The sequence below is a fragment of the Carassius carassius genome, chromosome 43 (assembly GCF_963082965.1).
Source record: "Carassius carassius chromosome 43, fCarCar2.1, whole genome shotgun sequence".
Taxonomy (NCBI): domain Eukaryota; kingdom Metazoa; phylum Chordata; class Actinopteri; order Cypriniformes; family Cyprinidae; genus Carassius; species Carassius carassius.
The window spans coordinates 23151875-23173724 of NC_081797.1; the positions used below are offsets into that span (position 1 = coordinate 23151875).

The following is a 21850-nucleotide window of genomic DNA, read 5'->3' on the forward strand; positions in this document are numbered from 1 at the left end:
GAAGAAATGGTCACTGAACGAATCAGTGAATGAATCTGAACGAATCATTTTGGTGAACGAACTAAAAATGAACGAATCTCTTGAAAGAATCATAATTTCCACCACTAAACAACACAACAAGTGTTTAAGATCATGGACTGGGGATTTATTGAATGCTCATGCTAATTTAAGAGGGCTGGCTGCTGTTCCCTGATTGGGTCTTTCGCACAATGAATGACAGAAACATATTTCATTGGTTAGAAATCAACGGGCTAGACAGATACATCAGCCAATCACAGGCTTCTAAATCTGACTGTTTCCGGTCTCCTCCCACACACGCTTCTTTGTCTAGTAGCACACGTACGTCTGCAAGATGTCTGTTAAAGATCTCTTGATCTGTAAAGCATCTGCTCTCTACAAACGTCTGATAAACGGCTTTCAGATGTTACATACATTCATGTCAGTTTTACATACATTCCAAATTATGAACATCTTAAAGACATCTAATAGACATCTATTTGACATCTAAAAGGAAAAGTCCTATAGACGTATTGCAGATGAGCAAACGCTCCAAAAAAATGTAAATGCACATGTCAAATAGACGTCTCTGAGATGTACGCAGTGGCGCAAAAAGTGGGTATGCGCCATATGCGCCGCACCATAGGGGGCGGCAAAGCGATGGTTAATTTTTTTTTACATAATAAAAAATAAAAATGTGTATTGAAAGTTATATATATATATATAAAAATATATACATTTTAGAGGACTAACAGGCGCCGGTGCCCTCATAATATTCCATCATAGAATTTAGACATAGAACCTCGCGAGTGGGTGGGGCGCCGTGAGCGCTGAGTAAGCAGCAGTAACGTTAGTGCGTTGTCGTCGAAACTCGAAAAAGATGGATATAACAAAAAAGCTCTCGGGGGCTAAAAATAGAAAAAGAAAGAGGGAAAAGGATATGGCATGTCAAGGGATGCGACAGCAGCTAAATAAGTGAATGGTGAAAGGCAACTGGTAGGATTTAAAATGTGACGTCTATGCTCGGAGAATATGTAAAACTGTAATATGAGCTGTCATTTATTCCATCATCACCTGGGTGCTGATAGCTTGTGCGTACAGATGAGACCTAAACAGCACACATCTATATCTGTGTTTAAACTAAACTAATTTAAGCTTTGCCAGTTTAAACATTTAAGAGGCAGAGGACGCGAGCTCTCGCGCAGTGAGAGGATTTGTGCATGCGCTCATCCGAAGCGCGCAAACCCGCGCCTCAGAACGCGCGCAAATATAAGCTCTCTCTGAAGTATTTTATTTAAATGGACAAATTCAAAAATTATGTCAAAATGCCCATCTTGGTAAGTATCCTAAACGTAGGCCACTGTATCAGTGCATTCTCTTAAAGTGACAGTGTTTATATTAATCGAACAGCAACAACAAAGAAATCATTCACTGATCTTGATTAAAAAGCTTTTGTAACAGATTGTTCAGTTTCTCCTAATGTTTGCTCGAAAGGCTAAAATGGTCAAATGGGTTGGTAGTGATGCCCCTCTACTCAGATGTGGAAATCTATAATATCTGAAGTTGTAACTCTAGAAAGATTTGAGGTATTGTCGCAATGGTAAATCGCTCCTGTTTAAAAAATGGGAGAATATTTTTAAGTGTCTAAAGATTAAACGGTCATAAACAAAAACTGGATAAAATTTAGGTACAATCATATGATGAAATGCTGTATGTAAATTGTCCACATGTTCATGAATATGTTAATTATTTCCTGTGCTGTATTTTGTTTTAATATGTTTTTGTTTGTAATAATTAAAATTTTAATGAAAAGAATATCTTAAAAAAATATATAAAAAAAGATTTTGTAACTTTAATAAAGAACAATCTTTAATTTATAGTCAAATATGCGATGCTGTTTTACATTTGATTACTTTATTAAATTTCTGTACCTAAAAACTAATACTAGACCTCTTTACTCTATTGTATTTATTTTTGCTGTTGCTCGTAGTTAGATTTTTTTAAATTATAGTTTCTCCATAAACAGAGCACATACCGAACTGTACCAAAATGTGACTCTTGAACTGTGAAAATTTGAACTGTGCCACCCCAATAATAATAATAATAATAATAATTATATATATATATATATATATATATATATGGATGTACGTGTGCTATCAGGGTGAAAATGATGAATCTTTCAAGAGATTCGTTCAGATTCATTCACTGATTCGTTCAATGACCATTTCTTCGCTTTACAAAAAATATTCCAGCAGGTGGCGAAAAAGAGTGTATTATGTGTTATGTCTTTAGTCGATGAACGTATTCACTTGTGACAAAAACTGTTTTGGCTTTATTAAAATGTGTGCATAATCGCATTCAATATATAAAGTCTAATTAAGTTGTTCAGATGAACAAAGCACAAGGTTTTCTTGCATAATTAGTATTGTAATTGTTTGGTCAGACAGTTCGTATATTATATATTCACATTCATAAATCTGGGATTTAACATCTAGTTATTTTCTGTATGCTAAATATTAAAACAAGGGTATACAGGTAATCAGGAAAATACAAAAGCGGTAGGTTTCACTGCGGCAGTGGTCGCAGCAGCCCTCGTGTGAAGACGGACGAGTGTAAAGAGCATCGACTCTACCTGCACGACTCCACCGAGCAAGGACACCGACAGGACAATTGAGTATTGCTTTTCTCCCCTTTCTTTACTTTTTGTATAGCTTGTTATCAAATATTTCTTACACTTGTGGTCACTATGTGCTTTCAGATCTCTACTATCACTACTAACACTCGAAGAGCACGCTACATAAATCGCAGTAAGGCCTGTCTGACAACCCTACAACCTGTCCCTATGACCTCTACTATTAAGCTCTTTATATTAGTTGGTCTCTGGAACTGCCAGTCTGCAGTTAACAAAGCAGACTTCATTTCTTCTATTGCTACTCATTCCAGTCTCAACCTCATGGCACTGACTGAGACTTGGATCAAACCTGAAGGCACTGCCACTCCAGCAGCCCTCTCCACTAATTTCACTTGTTCCCACACTCCTCATACCACCGGGAAGGGTGGAGGTACTGGTCTCCTTATATCAAAAGAATGGAAATTTGATCTTCAGCCATCACCTACAGGTAATGGTTCATTTGAATCACATTACTGTAACCCACCCTGTTAAAATCCACTTTGTGGTCATTTATCGTCCCCCAGGTCAATTGCGAAACTTCTTGGAGGAGTTGGATGTGCAGCTATCAAACTTTCCTGAAGATGGTACTCCTCTGGTACTGCTTGGTGACTTCAACATCCACCTAGATAAACCCCAGGCTGCTGACTTCAAAACTCTGCTCGCCTAATTTGATCTCAAGCAAGTGTCTACTACAGCGACTCACAAATCAGGCAACCAACTGGACCTCATCTACACCCTTCAGTTGCTCCACTGCACACCTCAGACCACTTCCTCATTACTGCTTACCTAACACTTACTCCTGAAGCGGTACACACTCCAACGCAGGTCACCTTTCGATGGAACCTATGCTCACTTTCTCCATCTCGCCTATCTTCTGTGGTTTCATCCTTGCTTCCTGCACTCTCTCAGTTTTCAGCTCTGGACACGAACAGCGCTACGGACACTCTTTGCTCCACTTTAACATCTTGCTTGGACAACTTTTGCCCACTGTTGTCTCTCTCTCCAGTTTTCCCAGCGCCTGCGTTTGCACGCTACACTTCACTATCTTCCGAGTTTACTAACCAATTATAATATATTCAAAGACGTTGTTAATTAAAACTAACGTATCTCACGCGGGTGTACCATGTTTTTGACAGTTTTCTGACGGATGCATCTATGAATTACGGTTGGCGAGCGGCTACCATCTCTTTGTACCCCTCTAATTTATGACGACACGGGGTGACCCCTGTTAGTAAACTCGGAAGATAGTGAAGTGTAGCGTGCAAACGCAGGCGCTGGGAAAACTGGAGGTTTAAAAATGTAGGATCTTGTTTTATCAGAAACAGTCGGTTTCAGTATATTTTTTTATACAGTTTATGTATAACTTTTTAAAAGAACAGAATGTTTTTTTTTTCAACCTTTAATTAATTATATTATATAAATTATATAAATATTATATAAATTATAGGATGTTCTATATACAAACGTAGAACACACCGATCCCATTTATACACTGCTCAGGAATGTGATGGGAGGGGGGAGAAGCCATAATAACTGGGATAAAGTTCAAACAAGTTAGCTGGCACAAACTTCAAACAGCTTCTGTCAAAACCACATGATCGATGCATCGGGAGGGTTTCCTAAAACCATGATTTAGAACTAACTTGGGCAATAGGGTAAAACTTTCTGTCAAAACCACATGAACGAACCACATGAATTTCTGTCCTGAAATTAGTTCACCTCTTCCGAGTCTTGGGGTTTTTCAAGTCGTTCGTTCATCACGTGACAACCCCATGAGCTATACCTATGCCATCTGAGCCAGAAAGAGGCTTAAAAAAATAATAACCAGCTCGTTATTACCTTTGTCACCACGTTCAGTGTTATGGAAAAGAACCATCATGACAGAAATTCACACATTAATATACTGTGAGCAATAAAAAAGCAAAAATTTGAGACCAAAAACTGTAAGAGTAAATAATTACAGTAACGATGATAATAACCATGCACCCATTTGTGAGAAAATTGATTTCTCCATCTAATGCAGTCACAACACGTGACAAAATAAGGACTGGAAAGATGAACTAATCAATTCCGTTTCCTGATCAGACAGCGTGCTTTAGTTTTTGGGGCTATCGCGTGATGAAGGACCGACTCAAACCCGAGGACTCGTCAGATAAAAGATGAGCTAATCATAGGCTGAAGACCCGGGTAAACAATGAATCAATCTTTTCTGTGTCTTATAGCATGATAAGTTGTGTTAATGTTTGTAATGTGATCAACGTTCACGATTAGTGATGGATCTTTCGCGAATGAGTCGACTCTAAGAGCCGGCTCTTGTAGGTGAACGACGGGAGCTGGCTCGCATATCTGAAGAGCCGACTCTATTTAAAAATATATATATATAGCCTATAGAAATTAAATCATTATGTAATAATGAAATAATGGATGCATTTTATTTTATTTAAAATAATTGACTACTTAAAAAAAAATCTGATCAGCCTCACATTCTGTTCCTGTCAATCATACACGAGGTGTCAACCAATAATACGGCATGAGGGAGGGGCCGAGCCATCACACACACACACACACACACACACAGACAGTGTCAAACTCGGAGGAGAGGAAAAACACAACAGCTTTTGAAAACAAAACAAAAGCAGGAAAATGAATCGGAAGCACAGCAGCATTTGAAATCATTTTAATGATCATCAGCCCCTCGATCGAAAGTAAGGCAGCTTGCATTTCTGAATGCAAAACCTCTCATGAAATAAAAATGATCAGCATTGTGTGTGTGTGTGTGTGTGTGTTAATGCTAGTTATACAAAACATAACTAGTGAGATAGTTCATGCTGACTATATAACATGCCAAAAAGTGGGACCAGTTTAATCTTTTCAGTTATTTATTTTTCTTTAATATGGGTTCTATTATGTTGTTCAGATTCAGATTGTATTTGTTTTGTAATGTTGTTGTTTCTATACATTCAAAAGTTGTAATTTAAATGCAAGTTTTTAATAGTATTCTTTTTTAATAACAAATCAATGCATTTTTAAAGAAATTGTGAGTATGATTTCATTTAATAATTTAATTAGAATTGTTTTCACACCTATCATAGTCAAAACATTTTGTTTTTTAAAGAGCCGATTGTGAGCCAAAAGAGCCGGCTCTTTTCAGTGAGCGGAGTCAAACGAGCCGGCTCACGAAAAAGAGACGAAATGCCCATCACCAGAGCCATATAGAGAGAGAGTTGCGACCAGGGGCGAAAATCTCATCTAAATGTTGGGGGGGACAATAAACATAACATTTCTCACGAGCAAGTTTTGAAGGGGACACCAATAAAACAGGCAGGATTGTACTTAAGGATATGTGTACAGAGAGGAAAGCCTTAATATTGCATGGAGACCGTTCCATTATCATTCTTCTCAAAGTTTCTTTCTGGTTCAATGAAAAAGCTGACTAAATTGACCAAAACATTCTGCAAAACATTTTATTTTTTGCAATGTTTTTGAAGTTGTTTACAAAATCAAGCCACCAAAATACAATGGAATTTGAACTTAACTTCAACTTTTATTTATTTGTATAGCACATTTAATAGCAATGTTGTTGCTTCACAGTTATAATTAAAACATGCATATATAAAAAACATTTGCCATGCCTAGCAAAATGAAGGCATACACACTCTTAGACATAGGCTACATCCTCACACAACTGTATAGTGAGATCGGTATAGAAGTAAAAGAGAGGGGAGAAAACAAAAAAAATAATTATTTATTACTTCAATGACTGATTTGTTCAAAAAGTGGATTCATTCAGTTAGGAAACACCTCCTCATTGTGTTTCTCAAAATCAGTGCTGTTACTGCTGTAGATTAGTTTTCAACTTTTTTCGTTGGTGAAATAGAGCTAAAACAGGCAATATGGTGCCTAAAATGCACTTAATATTAACTTATTGTTTATTCAATTTAACATTTGTTATGCTAATATCTGGAGAACAACTGCACTCTTATTGTGATGTTATATTAGATTGACTATATTAAATGAAGTAAACCGACTAAATCATAGTGAACGCGGGAAAATCTAAATGCGCACCCGCGCTAATCTAATCTAACGTACAAGACTGTGTGTATGTCGGTGGTGAGGTGAGATGAAAATGGGAGCAGGCAGTGGACCAAAGCAATTTGAGGCAAAGCAGGGAGAACTCGAGATGTTTAAAACTTTTTTTGTTGTTGTTGCTCCGTTTGCATTTGTATTGTTTTACTACTTACACAATTAGTTTAACTATATATCATTATATTATTTACAATACACATATTTCAATTATATTTTATGGGGGGACAACCCTCAGATAGGGGGGGGGGGGGGGGGGTCCGGACGGAAGTTCGAAATGTTTGGTTGTCACGTGATTCGTGTCGACTTCAAATAGTTCCAGGAAGTGCGTTGGCGGCCATTCAAACTGATAGAGTAGAGTGACAAAACTGCGATTTCTGGTAATAAGGAGTCAATAAATGCATTTATTTTATTTACACACCTACATATGTATGTAGCATGAGTATGTAGTTACAGCGATGTTGTTTTTAAAATATCAAATCAGGTAATTGTTGAGGATTAGTGTTCAATTACCGTTTTTTTTTTACTTATTTCAGGCAAATGTTAATTTGTATAAAAACGGGTTGCTGTTGCCTTTTTACGTTACATATTGTTCTTTTTTTCACTGATCTCATGTTAACTAATGTCATATTGATGACTTTCAGGTAGTAGAGACAGGCTGGTGACAGGGGATTTTCAGCTCGCACCGCACTATGAGTCAATTAACTATTAGCAGCAGTAATTAGCATGTTAAATGTAAAATGAAGCTTACTGTTTATAATTCTTATAATAATTAATATAAATCTTATAATATAATTATGTATTATAAATAATATATCGATTATATCTAGTATAATTTTTACAATACTTATTCATGTACACAATATATTCAGGTTTAAAATAACTTAAGCATACTCATATATAAACATGTACACTGCCATTCAAAAGTAATGATGCTGAAAATTCAGCTTGGCATCACGAGTATATTACATTTTAAAATAGAAAACAGTTATTTTAAATTGTAATTATATATTACGAGATTACTTTTTCTTTGTATTTTTATTCAAATAATTGCAATTAACTATTTACAGCAATTAATGAATACATTTCGAATAAATTTAATAGCATGCCAAGCATTTTGTATGTGTCCTTTCTTTCATGTTGTCCTTGCATAGTCTCCACCATGGTTTGCTGTGCTGCATGGGGATGCTCCACTCGGTCAGAGGAAGGTGTGCAGATGTATGGCTTCCCCGCTGACATGGAGAGGAGAAAATAATGGTTGGCTCAAGTCAGCAGCAGCAATCTAAATATAAATAAAAATTACAACAAAAAATTGTTAGGTAATTATACTTAAATTTATTTGCACTTTTTTACATTGAAAATTATTTACTAGAAATAAGGAACAAGCAAAGCCTTGCAAAACCCAGGGAGCTGAGACTCATGGTGAGACATTGCAGGGAGTCATCAGTGTTTCCTATAACTGTGCATTTAACCACCATGTGATATGTACCCGTGGGTAGACAAAAAAAAGTTGTGTGTGGAAACTAAACTCAAGTCACTCTGCAGGCACATTTTGAGGCAAACCAATTTGTCATGACCAAAAAATTCAAGAGGACACTTAGAGAAGGGGAAGTGACAGTGAAGAAATAGAGGACATGGCTAGAGAGGCGAGACAGGGACAGGTGACACAACCCAGTCAGTCAGCAGCAAGTCAGCATTCGAGTGAACCATCAGCCAGTTACCTGGGTCTATTAAAAAAATTAAAGAGACAAGAAAAAAAAAATCAAACAATGCAAAGGCAGCACTAAGAAAAATAAAGAATGAAAATGCAGCTTTCAAAAAAAAAAGGTCCCCTCAGCACTCCTGAGCTGCATCCTCACTGATGCTCCATCACAGAACAGTCCAGTGACAGCACTGATCCTCCACCTGCCAGCACCCACAGAACCTTACAGCACGTTACTTTTATACACTAACAAGTATGTAATACAGTAGTATTATATAATATAGACAGGTTATATAATATAGACAGGTAATAGTCAATTAATCACAATGACTAAAAACACTCCACCCATGTTTTTGCAAACTCAATTCACTCTAAATTTATATCAATAGGGTGCATTTTATTAAAGCTCCAATATGTAGGAATTTTGTAATAAAATTTCCGAAAATAACTTGCACAGTGTGATATATTTCCTCCAGTTGTGTACTTACAATATCTCAAAAGTCTCCAAAGATTTTTTATTTCATAGAAAATCCGATTTTAAACAACTGGCCGTCCCGGAAAAGAAATGTCGCCTCTCAGTGACGCAATGTCCGCTCTATACTTTTTTTCCGGTGTGATGTTCCACACCGGAATATCACATGGTCAAATGCGGAAGTGCCGCGCGTATGGTTTGGTTGTCGTTGTTATGGATCACGATTACTCTTTGGCGAGTATTGAAGTGCCAGTAAAACGTAAGCGTCCATATTCGGATACACGCAGACTGTGTGACAAACGGAGGAATAAAACCAGGATAAATATCGGCCAGGCGTTTACGAGATGGAGAGAGCTGCGCGAAAATCTTGGACTTGACAGAGACTCTGCTCTCGCGAGTGTATTGATAGACAGGTAAGCAAATCAATTATTTATTTTGTTATTGGACAAGTAACGTAATAGTTACAGTAAAGATGATTTTAATAGATATGAATTACACCACATGCCTGTACGATCTGTCACTGTAGCATTTTTTTTTTATCAATAACGTTACCTGTGAGAAAATAACATAACGTGGCAAATGGACTGTTTCAGTTTCAAAAAAAGGTGGCCCATCAACGTCAACTCCGAGTAAAAGACCTGTAATGCCTCTTCAGACACTGTCTACCATAGCTTCTTCCAGTGACTCTCAATCAGACAGGTAGGCATTTGCTGAATATCAATTCTAGAAGATGTTTGATAGAACTACATTGGCTAAAATACTACTATGTACATTTCAGAGAGCATTGTTTTCTGGAGTCTGGAATAGAACAACTTTCCAAGGCAGAAAGTGATGAGCAGTTACATGAAAGGTGCTATTTTATATTATATATTATTTTACGGATGTTGTTATTAATTCTTTTATGATGTTTTATCTTTCACAAACTTCAATCTTTCACCAAGCCATTCTTATTAATTAATAAAAAAAAAAAGATCTTATGTGTTTAGTTTTTCAAAGATGATTGTTAGTGATGAGTCCACCATAACCCTGAATGAAGATGTCAATGATCTTCAGAATACCGTGTGAGTGTTCAGATGCATTTTTTCAATTCAAATGTATTTGCAGTTATATTCATTTTTTTGTAGGTTATATAAAAATGTAATTGTTGTTTACATAAATGATGATTATAATAATTATATAATATTATTACTTTTGTTATTATTGTAAATGCCTATTTTGCAGGATTGAATGGAGAAATACTGATGATGCCACAAGGGACACAGACAGTGAAGACAGCACTTCAGATGATGATTATGTACCCTCCATCTGTCTCAGGTTTGTCTACAGGAGTCATGTTTTTAGCTTGTGTATATGTAGAATAGATTAATCTTCAACCCTGCTCATGAAAGATCACTGTCCTGCATAGATTATATAAAATCAAATTCGGAATGTTATCTTGAAAAGTGACCCGGAAGAGCTTGATCAGGTGGTTATGTCGTGTTGGGGTAGAAGCTAAACTCTGCAGGACTATGAGATGATAGGGGCAGGGTTGAAGACCTATTCTGTAGAATTACTTTTTTGTGGCATATACCAGTATAGACTGTTTTGCCTCCCGGGTGACAATTGTTTAACTTTGAATATGACAAAAGTAGAGATTTTGTATTTACATTAAATATTTACAGAACTGGAAGAGTCAAAACGGACTTTGTGAAGATTCAGGAGCTTCCAGTTCTTGGCATTGAAGAGACCATTGTACGAGAAGTAGTACCAGTACGAGAAGATCATGTATCCATGTCTTCTGGCATCCAACATGTCATGTGTGAAGAGGACATCATTGGACAAAAGGCATCAATCGTCAATGAGTCAATGCTGAAACACCTGGTCACATTTTTGCAGCTGCCGATGGTGAGGTGTAAAAAGGAGCCATTCCTACACTATGTGAGACAGATGAGCCCTGAATTACAACCTCTCATCCACACCACCAGAGCTCTGTTTTGGACAGTCTAAACCAAAATAAGTTATTTTGTTTATAAAGTTTTGGAATCAGACATTTAATTTTCCTTGGTCGTATATAATTTGAGTGTGCAACCTCACTAAATTGCTTTTAACCATGTATATATTTTGGACGACAGGTAATATTTGATATAGAAATATTTTATATACATCATGCAAACAAATAAATATTGCAAAACCACTATAACATTGTTGTTTTTTATTTATACCACTCTGACAATACAGTATTTATTAAATACGGTCAGTAAAGAACACAACATTAACATTTATTTAAAAAAAAATATTATCATATAAAATCACATTTAAACAAGCTAATAGAAAAATAATAATTTACATGCAGCATGACATAAATAAATAGTTGTCCAGTCAATTATTTCCACAAAAATAAACACGGGTCTAAACGAGGACAGGACTTAGGATAACAACAGCATGCTCTGCAATTACAAAACCTCAGCTATAAAACCAGTGTACTGGCTATTTGGGTCAGGATATTTATCACGTTTGTGCACACACAGCAACTGGGGATGACCACACGATTTCTTGGCCCAAGACATAATTTCTATATGCAGCATAGCGGTATTCCCGGTTGTCATCCCCAGGTTGCTGTGTGTCATGTAGTGCATAAATATCATTTGTCAATCGGCGTGACAATCGCAATACATGTTCATCTAAAATGTACAAAGACATGTGAGGTAGCTTGCTTATACATGTTGCCTCTGTCATTCCACAGCATTTATTTTCTACATCGGATGGCATTTCCCTGCAATTTGTACAGAAGCACCATCTAGGCACAGCCTGTAGTGGTTGATCCTCTATGTGAGCATTAGGTTGAAGCACATCAAGGATGAGGCCAGGTTCTCTATTAAATACTCGAAGTAAAAGACCTCTTGCATCATCCAAAGACATGTCCTGTATAATCTGAAAAAAAAAAGTTTTACTACAAAATACAGAACCTTTCCATGTCACTTGATGTGGCATGTGGCACTAGTATGTCCACACTCACTTGTGTCATCAACCTCCTGTCCTCCCGAAGCCTATCCACCATCAATCTGTCCTCTTCACTCAATGATGCTGTATTTCCTCTGCCTCTAGCTGTACGTGTTCCTCTTGTAGCCCTCCTCTGTCTGCCTCTTGCTCTTCCTCGTGCTGCACTGCCAACTTCAACTTCTTCACTTTCTCTTTCCACCCTGTATGCTCTTTCAATCCCTTTTGCTCTTCCTGTCCCTCTTCTCTTTCCTGTGGATGCTCATCCTCCTCTACCCTGTGATGCTACATTCCTTATATTCTTAGGAGGACTCCAGGTCTCATCTGGATTTGATAATTCCAGTGAGGATGTATCTGTGTTTCCCTGCAACACATGCAACTGTCAATAATAGCACTTATAAACAAAGTTATATTGCTCTTTGTACTAAGGTAAGGATTTTTATCACGTGTGGTGACCGAGATTATGGCAGTACAATTAAATACAATCGGATATGTGTTGTTAAAAATATATTTAGTCATTTGCAAATGTTCATTCAAATTTACTTTTAGAACGATTGGTTTGAGCACGTTAAACAACACGGCATTAACCATAAACACGTAACACTGCACAACATTAACCCAACAAATCATTTAACAAATAGCTGTAAGTTGTAACGGGATAATATAGTATAACATTTCACGTTCCTTGCAGTTCATTAATTATGATGACATAAAATAATACGATCAGATATACAGGTAATACAAAAACGAATAAATTACCTCATCCGTGATCATGATTCGTTTATCCAATTTAGATACATTGCTATGGTAAAAAAGCATTAAAAACGACATCTCCAATCGTCACCTGCTTCATAGCGTCATCAAGCTTCGCCTTTAATATTGTTGGAAATGCGCCCTCTTGTGGTTAATTACAAAAATCGCATACTGGAGCTTTAAGGAATTTAATACGTATAATAAGGAACAAACGTTATAACCTCATTTTTACCACCTCCACTCACCGCTGTCACACGTGATCAAACGTTATATTGAACTAACGTAATAGGCTATGTAACGTTATTGCTAATTCACACTGTGTGATTGTCACTCGCGTGAACGAGCACAGATTTGCCTGTGATTTGGGGCATTTGTCGGCGATTTCTCAAAACCTGTCGGCGAGCCAAAAACTGGGCTAAAATCGCATAGTCTGAACTCAGCTTTAGCCAACTTTCCCCACCCTGCAAAAAAAATATGTTTAGACTCCTTTTTTCTAATTCCAAACACGATGGATGAAACTGAATTAAGAGAACAGATTTTACAATTAATAGGGTGTTCGTTACTAACTTTATTCAGCTCCAATTCTAGCCTAATCTGTTAGTTATCTGATAACATCCTTTAAATCTACCCAGCAAACACAGAACGTTCCCCTAACGTTCCCGTATGGTTCCCATTTCATTCATTAGGAAAACAGTGTCAATAATGAAAAAATGATAGTTAAAGGCAGTTCATCATTGGATTCAGTGATGTCATCTCTGTTCAGTTAAATAGTGTCTGTGCATTTATTTGCAATCAAGTCAACGATATCGCTGTAGATGAAGTGTCCCCAACTAAGCAAGCCAGAGGCGACAGCAGCAAGGAACCGAAACTCCATCGGTGACAGAATGGAGAAAAAAAACCTTGGGAGAAACCAGGCTCAGTTGGGGGGCCAGTTCTCCTCTGACCAGACGAAACCAGTAGTTCAATTCCAGGCTGCAGCAAAGTCAGATTGTGCAGAAGAATCATCTGTTTCCTGTGGTCTTGTCCTGGTGCTCCTCTGAGACAAGGTCTTTACAGGGCATCTGTATCTGGGGCTCTAGTTGTCCTGGTCTCCGCTGTCTTTCAGGGATGTAGAGGTCCTTTCTAGGGGCTGATCCAGCATCTGGTCTGGATACGTACTGGATCCGGGTGACTGCAGTGACCCTCTGATCTGGACACAGACTGGATCTGGTGGCTACGGTGACCTCGGAACAAGAGAGAAACAGACAAATATTAGCGTAGATATTAGCGTAGATATTAGCGTAGATGCCATTCTTCTAATGATGTAGCAAGTACATAGGGTGTTATGGGAAGTGTTTCCGGTTCCGGTTTACCTAATTAATGCAGCCTAAAAATCCTTTAACGGATTTGGATAATAAAAGCATATTAGTATGTTATGTGTAAACCAGGTTAAAGTGATGGGTCTTTAATCTAGATTTAAACTGCAAGAGTGTGTCTGCCTCCCGAACAATGCTAGGTAAGTGTTCCAGAGTTTAGGCGCCAAATAGGAAAAGGATCTGATGCCCGCAGTTAATTTTGATATTCTGGTTTTATCAAATAGCCTGAGTTTTGAGAACGTAGCGGACGTAGAGGATTATAATGTAAAAGGAGCTCATTCAAATACTGAGGTGCTAAACCATTCAGGGCTTAAGTAATCAGCAATATTTTAAAATCTATATGATGTTTGATAGGGAGCCAGTGCAGTGTTGACAGGACCGGGCTAATATGGTCATACTTCCTGGTTCTAGTAAAAACTCTTGCTGCTGCATTTTGGACTAGCTGTAGTTTGTTTACTAAGCGTGTAGAACAACCACCCAATAAAGCATTACAATAATCTATCCTTGAGGTCATAAATGCATGGATTACCATTTCTGCATTTGACATTGAGAGCATAGGCCGTAATTTAGATATATTTTTGAGATGGAAAAATGCAGTTTTACAAATGCTAGAAACATGGCTTTCTAAAGAAAGATTGCGATCAAATAGCACACCTAGGTTCCTAACTGATGACGAAGAATTGACAGAGCAACCATCAAGTCTTAGACAGTGTTCTAGGTTATTACAAGCAGAGTTTTTAGGTCCTATAATTAACACCTCTGTTTTTCAGAATTTAGCAGTAAGAAATTACTCGTCATCCAGTTTTTTATATCGACTATGCAATCCATTAGTTTTTCAAATTGGTGTGTTTCACCGGGCTGCGAAGAAATATAGAGCTGAGTATCATCAGCATAACAGTGAAAGCTAACACCATGTTTCCTGATGATATCTCCCAAGGGTAACATATGAAGAGTAGCGTGAAGAGTAGCGGCCCTAGTACTGAGCCTTGAGGTACTCCATACTGCACTTGTGATCGATAGGATACATCTTCATTCACTGCTACGAACTGATGGCGGTCATATAAGTACGATTTAAACCATGCTAATGCACTTCCATTAATGCCAACAAAGTGTTCAAGTCTATGCAAAAGAATGTTGTGGTCAATTGTGTCAAACGCAGCACTAAGATCCAATAAAACTAATAGAGAGATACACCCACGATCAGATGATAAGAGCAGATCATTTGTAACTCTAAGGAGAGCAGTCTCAGAACTATGATACGGTCTAAATCCTGATTGGAAATCCTCACATATACCATTTTTCTCTAAGAAGGAATATAATTGTGAGGATACCACCTTTTCTAGTATCTTGGACAGAAAAGGGAGATTCGAGATTGGTCTATAATTAACTAATTCTTTGGGGTCTAACTAGTTCTATTAACTAGTTCATTAGAAGAATGGCATCTACGCTAATATTTGTCTGTTTCTCTCTTGTTCCGAGGTCACCGTGGCCACCAGATCCAGTCTGTGTCCAGATCAGAGGGTCACTGCAGTCACCCGGATCCAGTACGTATCCAGACCAGATGCTGGATCAGCACCTAGAAAGGACCTCTACATCCCTGAAAGACAGCGGAGACCAGGACAACTAGAGCCCCAGATACAGATCCCCTGTAAAGACCTTGTCTCAAAGGAGCACCAGGACAAGACCACAGGAAACAGATGATTCTTCTGCACAATCTGACTTTGCTGCAGCCTGGAATTGAACTACTGGTTTCGTCTGGTCAGAGGAGAACTGGCCCCCCAACTGAGCCTGGTTTCTCCCAAGGTTTTTTTCTCCATTCTGTCACCGATGGAGTTTCGGTTCCTTGCCGCTGTCGCCTCTGGCTTGCTTAGTTGGGGACACTTCATCTACAGTGATATCGTTGACTTGATTGCAAATAAATGCACAGACACTATTTAATTGAACAGAGATGACATAACTGAATTCAATGATGAACTGCCTTTAACTATCATTTTTTCATTATTGACACTGTTTTCCTAATGAATGTTGTTCAGTTGCTTTGACGCAATGTATTTTGTTTAAAGCGCTATATAAATAAAGGTGACTTTGACTTTGACTGCAGGCAGGCCAGGTTAGCACCCGGACTCTTCTACGACGAAGCCATGCTGTTGTTATAGCTGCAGTATGTGGTTTTGCATTGTCCTGCTGAAATAAACAAGGCCTTCCCTGAAATAGACGTTGTTTGGAGGGAAGCATATGTTGCTCTAAAACCTTTATATACCTTTCAGCATTCACAGAGCCTTCCAAAACATGCAAGCTGCCCATACCGTATGCACTTATGCACCCCCATACCATCAGAGATGCTGGCTTTTGAACTGAACGCTGATAACATGCTGGAAGGTCTCCCTCCTCTTTAGCCCGGAGCACACGGCGTCCGTGATTTCCAACAAGAATGTCAAATTTGGACTTGTCTGACCATAAAACACTATTCCACTTTGAAATAGTCCATTTTAAATGAGCCTTGGCCCACAGGACACGACGGCGCTTCTGGACCATGTTCACATATGGCTTCCTTTTTGCATGATAGAGCTTTAGTTGGCATCTGCTGATGGCACGGCGGATTGTGTTTACCGACAGTGGTTTCTGAAAGTATTCCTGGGCCCATTTAGTAATGTCATTGACACAATCATGCCGATGAGTGATGCAGTGTCGTCTGAGAGCCCGAAGACCACGGGCATCCAATAAAGGTCTCCGGCCTTGTCCCTTACGCACAGAGATTTCTCCAGTTTCTCTGAATCTTTTGATGATGTTATGCACTGTAGATGATGAGATTTGCAAAGCCTTTGCAATTTGACGTTGAGGAACATTGTTTTTAAAGTTTTCCACAATTTTTTTACGCAGTCTTTCACAGATTGGAGAGCCTCTGCCCATCTTTACTTCTGAGAGACTCTGCTTCTCTAAGACAAGCTTTTATAGCTAAACATGTTACAGACCTGATATCAATTAACTTAATTAATCACTAGATGTTCTCCCAGCTGAATCTTTTCAAAACTGCTTGCTTTTTTAGCCATTTGTTGCCCCCGTGCCAACTTTTTTGAGACCTGTAGCAGGCATTAAATTTTAAATGAGCTAATTAAGTGGATAAAAGTGTAAAATTTCTCAGTTTAAACATTTGCTACGTTATCTATGTTCTATTGTGAATAAAATATTGGCTCATGTAATTTGAAATTCCTTTAGTTTTCATTTTATTAAAATTTAAAAAATGTCCCAACTTTTCCGGAATTTGGGTTGTATAAAGCGTGAAGAGTAGCGGCCCTAGTACTGAGCCTTGAGGTACTCCATACTGCACTTGTGATCATAACCTAAGGAGAACGTTCTGGGAACGTTCCCTATAAGTTATTCTTAGGTTTAATTTATAACCTAAGGAGAACGTTCTGGGAACGTTCCCTATAAGTTATTTTTAGGCTCTATTTTTCTTAAACCAATTGAAAGGTTTCAAAATGTTTTTAACAGCAGTGATCAAATGCTTAATTACATGACCATTATCAGGCGGTAGAGGGCGCTCATTGATTGGCAAAGTCTTTAATTAAATATTTCTGCAGCCTGTTTTCTTTTGTATTTACTTTTAAAAACAAGAACTATAATTAAATAAACAGATGATTGCAAAGATCGCTTTCAAAACCTTTTAAATGAATAGTTATATTACATTTGATATTGAAAAAAATGTAGTTTTTAGTGTTTCTTTTTTTAAATAGTGTATCGGACATAAAAGATGGTCATTCACAATGGTTTAGTGATGCCTTACCATTTTGCTTGAAGGCCCCCAACATTGCGGTCAGGTCTTAGCAAATTACTAGTCATTTTAAGAGTTTAATCAGGGGCCTGTACCATGAAGCCGGTTTAGCTGGCTAGCCAGGTAAGTTTCAGTTTAGTTTGCACCAATCCTGTACCATGAAAGTGGCTTGGCTAGCTACGTTTGCCATACCTGCTCCGAGGCAGGTTATATTCTGAATTAGAAATCGCAAACTGAAATTGGACCAATCAGATGCGAGGAGATGAGAGAAGTGACACACGTCTGACAAAACAAGTCACTTTGTTCATATGCCATCATGTTACAGGCCCCTGCTCTGTTACCACTTTTATTTTCAAACAGAATTTACAAGTATATGTTAAAAACATATCACCTCACAAAGGTTTATCCTCATGCACAGAATCACAATGTGCTTAATCAATATTTATTTGCAGATACTTCTTGACAATTTTAAAGTGCTAAATCCTTCACATCATTAACTGTAAGTGGAATCAATTATAAAACTACATACAATTATATTATGTAAATGCATTTCTAGAATGAAATTATATGGGATACTTTTTTGCAACATTTCTCTAAGATAGTTTTTTTTTTCAGAAGATGCCCACAAGCCCAGTATGATCAATAGTTGAAGGAAGTTATAACGCGAGTTCTCCAACACAACAGTGATGCTTTTAGGACAGATTAAGGTTATAATGAAGTTTTAAAATAAAAAAAAGTTTAAAATAAAGTCAGCACTTAACTGTTAGACAGACAAGCAATACACAAAATTTATGCTGTACATGAAATGAAAATACAATTATAACGTGTGGTTTTTAAATTCTATTTAATTTCTGTTCTTGTCGTTGAATACAATTCAATTCAGTTCAGGAAGATGTTGAAGAAAAAAGAAAAAAATTGGTAGAAGAATGGAAGAAATCGATGGCTTGTTCAGTTAAAAACAGATCCGGATACTCCAACTGTTTGGTAGTCAGTTTACAGAGAATCCGCTGTGTAACAGGTCGCCTTTGCAGGAACAGTTGAAACAAAGATGTAGTGATGTGTCGTTCTTGAACGATTCGTTCATTTTGAACGAATCTTTAATGTGACTCGGGAAGAACGAGTCGTCTCGGGGAGTGATTCGTTCAGTCGCGCATGCGCATTATTCTATAGGTTCTGTTCTAGTAGTAGTGATTCACCATACATGTCTATGGATTCACCTGTCAGTCAATGGAGTCTTGAGCCGGAAAGAGAATTGATTAGTTCATAGTTCGGGTCTATCGGGTTTTTGACTCGTTCCTTAATCACGTGACAGCCCCATACGCTAACCCAATGCAGTCTGAGCCGGAAAGAGAATTGATTAGTTCATAGTTCGGGTCTTTCGGGTTTTTGACTCGTTCCTTAATCACGTGACAGCCCCATACGCTAAAACCATAGACAGTAAAAGAATACAGTATTGAGCCGTAGAGAGAATTGATTAGTTCATCTTTCGGTTCTTCGGGTTGTTCGTTCTTTTGTCCCGTGATGTGACAACATTGGCTAGAGTAATTATTAAATCAGATTGTCTGTATAAACCATACTTTTGTAACATATGACACTTTATAAACATTAAAAAACACTGTGTACATACTTTTGAATTGTTGTTTATTGTTTATTTTTGTGCCATTAAAGCTTTGTAACAAAGAGGACAACTATTCCAAAATAAATCAAAATAATAAAAAAGTATAATAAACATAAAACTAAAAGATAATAAAGCCACAGGGTCTAATAACCTTAACAAGTGAACTTTAAAAGTACAATATAAAAAAAGAAAAAAAAGAAAAACTAAATATTGCACAACAAGCTTTGCTTTTTTTATATAATAATTTAAAATGAATACATTTTAAAATAAATAACACTTTTGTGCCAAAATAAAAACTTTATATCAAAGAGTATAACTATTCCCCAAATAATTTTAAACCATTTAAATAAAAATAAATGAAAATGAAGAGATACTAAAGCTACGGAGCCTTATAACAATAACAAATTACCTTTAAAATCACAACAACAACAAAAATATTGCACAACAAGCTAGTCTTTTTCTAAATAAATAAAAATAAATAAGCTTTAAAATAAATAACACACTGTGGCTATATTTTTAGGACTTGCTTTAAGGCATGTTTGCATTAAAAAAAACAAGCTCCCTGACCTTGGATGGGCTGAGTCTGTTTCTTCTATCTGAGATAATCTGCCCAGTTTTAGAAAAATTTCTTTCAGATGGCACAGATGTGGCCACAATGCAAAGTCTTGTCTTTGTGACTTCAGAAAGGCTTTTGTATACTGGTGAACATCTCCTCCACCAGGCCAGAGGGTCTGATGTGCGGGGTAAGAGTGGCTCTGCAAGGTAGGCCTGCACCTTTATAGCATCTGAGGTCTTAGAAGAGGTAGCAGAAGGCCTCAAGCTTGCTACCCTCTCGTCAAAGTCTTCCCAAAACATGGCCCCTGCACTGGCAGTCGCACCAGGATCTGAAGTATCCTCCTCACTCTGAGCTGGGTTAAAACTGTTAAAGCTGAAGTTATCATAACCTTAATGTTTTAAACTAACATTAATAATTCAAATTCAAAATTTTATTTGCTTTTAATATGTCATTATGTCCTTTTTTGAGCAATCTTCTTATACATATATTACACCAATATGTCAAGTCTGCCTAGGAAAAGCAATTATTATACTAGCAAACTCAAAATTGGAGTAAAAATGAACAAACTAGTATAAATACTTTTTATTGTAAACTTGAATTATTATATTATTATATAGCCTAGTGTTTATTTACCGATAGACAGTCAAAAAGACAAATTAATCAATATTTTATTTATAACAGGGTTTTATTTATTTATAAAATAATAACAAACCACAGATCCTCAACAAACAGTAACAAAAACACAGTGTCAGAAATGTCAGAAATAGTATGGGTCTGTCACGTGATTAAGGAACGAGTCAAACTCGACCCGAGACCCGAAAGACTCATGAGATGAACTAATCAATTCTCTTTCCGGCTCAAGACTGCGTTAGTTTTGCGTATGTGGCTGTCACGTGATTAAGGAATGACTTAAACCCGAGGACTCTTGTCAGATAAGAGATGAGGTGAGCTAATCACAGACTGAAGACCCAGGTAAAGAAGGATTTTTTTTTTCTGTATCTTATAGCATTTTAGTTTTGTATTGTTTTTAGTGGGATCAACGTTTGCGTAAGTACTAGATGTGTTGGGGAAGTAACACATAACATTTTCATTACAATTTGCTAAAATGAACGAAATGACTCGAAAAAAGATTCGTTCATTTTGCTGAACGAGACTCAAAAGTCCGAGTCGGTAAAATGATCCGAACTTCCCATCACTACAAAGATGAAAGCCAGTCTGGGTTGGCTCGCCATCATTACTTGCAGTTTGTACATCCTCTCCTCGTACACCACAAAAGAGTTATTGTGCAGTATCACTGAACTGGAGTTTAAAACCTTACCTACACAAAAGATCATCAGTGTAAATCATAAAAATAAAGATTAGCAAAAACTGGGAACGATAGCATCATGCTACGTCATTCCGATTGACTCAAAGGGGTGGAGCGGTCACTTGTTAAGTCACCACTCCATCTTTCATATAAACATTCATATCTTGTTAATCACTGATAAATGGTAAATATCTATTGCAAGCAGCTATATCGATATATATATATATATATATATATATATAGACACACACACAAAATGTGTAAATCCAGAAGCACAGTATTTATTTGTATTTATTTGGAGGTGTTTGTTTGATCATATTTACCAGGGGTGTGATTCATTTTGACCATGACTGTATCGGTTTAATCTTTTTAAGTTACACAATACATTGATTGAAAAAGAAACTCTTTGTAATGGTAGTATTTTATACAGAATCAATTATTTATAAATTTGGAAGAGAATTAATTTAGTGTTGAATAAAATGAAGGACAAAAAAATATATTGATCTAATATATATATATATATAGCACATTACTTTTAAATTCATTCAGCTTCAATTGCCAAATATATCTCACTTTTAAAGTAAAT

The 21850-nt window shown here is 37.1% G+C and overlaps 1 protein-coding gene and 1 long non-coding RNA gene across 2 annotated transcripts in view; one reads left to right on the forward strand and one right to left on the reverse strand.

Annotated features, from left to right (window-relative positions):
• Window positions 1–21850, reverse strand: part of LOC132125334 (histone H2B) — a 471182-nt gene that overhangs the window by 448355 nt on the left and 977 nt on the right. The gene's annotated exons all lie outside the window — the stretch shown is intronic.
• LOC132124915 (uncharacterized) lies at window positions 9118–10656 on the forward strand. The gene is made up of 4 exons (XR_009426812.1): window positions 9118–9608; window positions 9707–9778; window positions 10150–10242; window positions 10590–10656. It is a non-coding gene; the product is annotated as an uncharacterized LOC132124915 (long non-coding RNA).